Genomic DNA, 4,130 nt, shown 5'->3' on the forward strand with positions numbered 1-4,130 from the left:
TTGGAAAGCTATTGACCCTCTGCAGAGGTTGCACACATGGTCAAGTTGTATTGAACAGGGCATATCTGTGCGCCTCTCCGAATGCCTCTTTGATCAACTGTCTAACTGACCTGTAGCATGTCTGTGTAAATATTATATGTGAGTTTATTCCTGATGATGGATGTGGAATTATTTTACTTAAGCCTGGTAATCCCTGAGTGTTTTCCTCTTTCGTCATAATATTTGCTGATAAGCTGTCACTGCTGTGATGCTGATGCTCTGCAAACTCTTAAGATCACCTATTAGTCAGCATGGGCAGCGTACAGTGATGTCTTATTCCGTGTATTTACTGTTGATCTTGTTTTCTGTGGTGGCTCATGCAAGCTTCAAACTGTGAGACTGTCAGAGTCTCTGAGCAATACTGATAAGCCTCCTTTAATGAACACAGACTTTATAAATGAACTTCAAATAAAAGTGGCACAACATCTGAATGTGGAATGAAAGACACAACAGTTGCTTGAAGTCTTTCGAGAAAAAAAAATAGGGATAATAGCAACTCTGAATGCCCAGGCTTTGTTTTTGGAAGATAACAACATGCAGCAAAAGATGTGTGTGTGTTTGTGGAGGTGTGTGCACATGCATGTGAGTATGACTAACAAAGAGAGAGAGAGAGAGAGAGAGAGAGACGAGAATAACTAAGACAAAGACACTGATGGAAAAAGAGTTATGGTAATGTGCTGCTGACCCTTTGAAAGACTTGATGATGAGACACTAAAACACGAAACAAAGTTCTGGTACATCCATGATAACACTTTCAACTTTCATAATATCACTATCAAGGGTTACTGGAGTAATTAAGAGTCTGTTTATCCCCAGACTCTTCTACTGCTGCAGTCTGAACCACATTAACATCACTCAAATATTGTGACACACTGCAACAAAAAAAAAGGGTTTACAATATGCGACTGTGTTTGCAACATTAATTGTACTTTATCCTCTCATTCAGTCTTTTCATATTCCTCCTATACAATACACAGTAGGCCTGACACAATAATTATGTTATCGAGTTATCATATATATTGTATCTTATAGAGTTATTGTCGATACATGTACATGACCTCGACCTCGATATTGCCTCTTTTATATGTTTATATGCAATTTTTGTAAACAGATCCATGCGTCTATTTTGTTTACTGCTTTGGTCAAGTGGTTTTATTCAGGTTTAATTTAATATTTGTTGCACATACTAATTCCAGTGTCAGAATATTCTTAAGAATTAAGATTGTATTGCTCTTTGAAAGGGTGTACTACCATGATTATGCTAGGATATTATGATGATTATGATTATATCAATGGCATATCATTCTCTTAAAATGACAATAATATTGGTAATTGCAATTATTCTAGGGTCGATATAGCGTCCAACAAAAGCAGTTATCGTGACAGATCTTTGTGTGTTGAGAGGGTCTTGTCACTGATCAAACCAAAGCACTTGGCAGGTGACATCAAGTGCACACAGTACACTCGTGTGCTCGCTTCTGTTCTCAGCTGCTCTTGTGTCTTTGTTTATTCGTGAGATGGCTCATTCATTACTCTAATGATTTTTTAAGGGCCAGTGTTGATTTATTCGTCAGTTATTTCGGAAATCAATCTTTCAGACCATACATTTGTTCTCACATTTCCCAGAGCTCAAGGTGACGTCTTAAGATAGGTGTGTGGACTAAAATAAGAACAAAACCGAAAGTTAAAATGTGTATAAAACAGAGAAAAGCACTTGAGATGCCAGGACTATTTAAAGGTGGCATTTTTGCTTGACAAATTTCTGAAATCATCAGTTGATAAAAATACATTTTCAGTTGATCACCTAATCTGTTAATGAACCATCAACTGTTTCAGCAATATGAAAAATGTATGCAAAGTTTGGAATACTGATTCACCCTGATGCCAAAAACCTTTTTCAAATGAAAAATTGTCAGAAGAAATGACGTTAGAAACTGATGCATTAGGATTTTCCATTTTGGAAAAAAATGACCGTGTCAGCTAAATCCAACACAAGTATGATTCAATAGAAAAGGATTAAAATTGCTTTTCAGTTGGTTTCTTTTTATGGTTCAAGCAGTGTCACGCTGATGCTTAAACAACACTCAGCTTGATTGTTTTTACAAAGCACTGATTATCTCATTGTTCCTGCCACCCCTGGCTAAAATACGACTGACAAGGCTGGATGATGACACCCTCAGAAAGGAACTGAAAACAGTCATTTAGCAGATTAGAAAGTATAATCTAACATGGGTCAATACACTATTATAGTGATCAATTTTAGACACGGCCAAGTAACCCTCCTTAACCTCCTTTGGAGCCCACCACAATCATGTCCCTATCTGATTTTTTTCAATTTATTAGAAAGCAATTTACAGCCTCATATGAAACGGACAGTCAATGGGCAAGAAGTCACCAGTGTAATGATGCAGAAGGTCATATAAAGTGGCTTTCAGTGGGGAGCTAAGTATGTTTTCATGGAAAAGAGCAGTGCTCCGAAGCATTTGTGAGAGTGTTTATTGACCTTTTACAGGTTGAAATTGAGCTGAATGTAAAGAAATTATCAGGAAGGATGAGGGAGTGTGTGTGTGTGTGTGTGTGTGTCTGTGTGTGTTTGTGTATGTGTATGTGTATGTGTGTTAGCAGTGGTGAGGTTGGTAGCACATGAACAGAGCAAGCTGACATGCAGGCAGTTGACATGAGGTCTGCACAGGTCCCAGAACAACAAAACAAAACAAAAAGAAAAGTTCAATTCTCAATGAATCGTCCTTCCATGGAGTTTTTGATGTGGTGATCCCATTTCCTGAAATAATTTCTAAACATTAGGTCTGTAGTTTTCCTCTGTGTATCTTTTATATGCCCTCATCAAACATTTAGAAATGGCTTGTTAAGGTCCCTGCTGGGTTGGACTAATGGCTCGTGTGCATGAAGTATGACAGCCTTCTAAATTAAACCATTTGTTCAAAGCAGGTCAGAGTCAACCATGTGCCAAACATGATTTGTGTGTGTCTGCCTTCACGGCCTACAAAGCTCTACGTTTCATGTCTGCAAATGAATGCTGGTTAATATCGCACATATATTTTCCCAAAAATGTAGAATGAATTACCTAAGTTGTATTACTGTTTTCTGCCTTCCCTCACACAGCTGCCTAAAGACAGTAAACACATGATGTCTAGTTCAGATGTCGGGGGGGGAGGTGAGGACTGAGAGTTCATATGTGACTGGGCTTATCCAGAAGGCATCTCCTAGCAGATGTTAAAACAGATTTTAACACTTCGTCTATGAAAAGTGAGAGAAATGCACTAGTTGTGGATGGTGAATACATTCAAAACCAACTCTAATAACCCCAAATGTATAAATGCCCTACTTATCAAGATTTCTACTCAGTAGATTTTCAAATCAGTTAGCTAACCTTCAAATTGTGTGTTCAGTTCATACTCTGTCTCACTTTCACAAGGGAGAGAGGAGTGTCATCATCTTACGAGCCTCAGCCTCAAGCATGTGTTTTAGTTAGCCAACCCTAACCATACCTTAGAGGTAGCCGTGTGAGCAGTGTTTTTATGAGCGGGTCCCCATTTTGGTTGTTTCTCCTCCATATGCATCTTCCTCCCAATGGTTTCACACTGTTCCACTGATGTACAGGAGGCAGTGAAAGCAGGGCGAAAGAAGACTGCTGGCAGGTAAACATGAATGAAGGCTTTGCAAATGTCTTTGACACATTTGTTGGATCTCAAGAGTGCACACGATTGGTTTTGATGAGAAATGCTGAATATAAACGTAACTTTGATTGTTTACAAGAATACTCCACAGAGCGCCTTTAACGGTAGATTATTTGCTATAACTTCGATCTTTATTGTCTTTAAATACAGTAAGAGAAGGATGTTGATTAACTGAACTTCTGGGTTTTGCACAATAGTCCAATATCAATGTTCTTCTGACCACAATACTTGATTTGTGTTTCAAAGTTTGTGGTAATGATTCATAATTAGTCTTTGTTGTGTCTCCATGGCACCTTCCTGAGGTTCAATAATGGCTCCAAGAGCTTTACCTATACGACCCCAAAAGAGTTTACAAAGTGCAGTTGGTAAGTTAATGAAAAGTGAAGCAGCGTA

The sequence above is a fragment of the Pagrus major genome, chromosome 4 (genome assembly GCF_040436345.1).
Source record: "Pagrus major chromosome 4, Pma_NU_1.0".
NCBI lineage: Eukaryota > Metazoa > Chordata > Actinopteri > Spariformes > Sparidae > Pagrus > Pagrus major.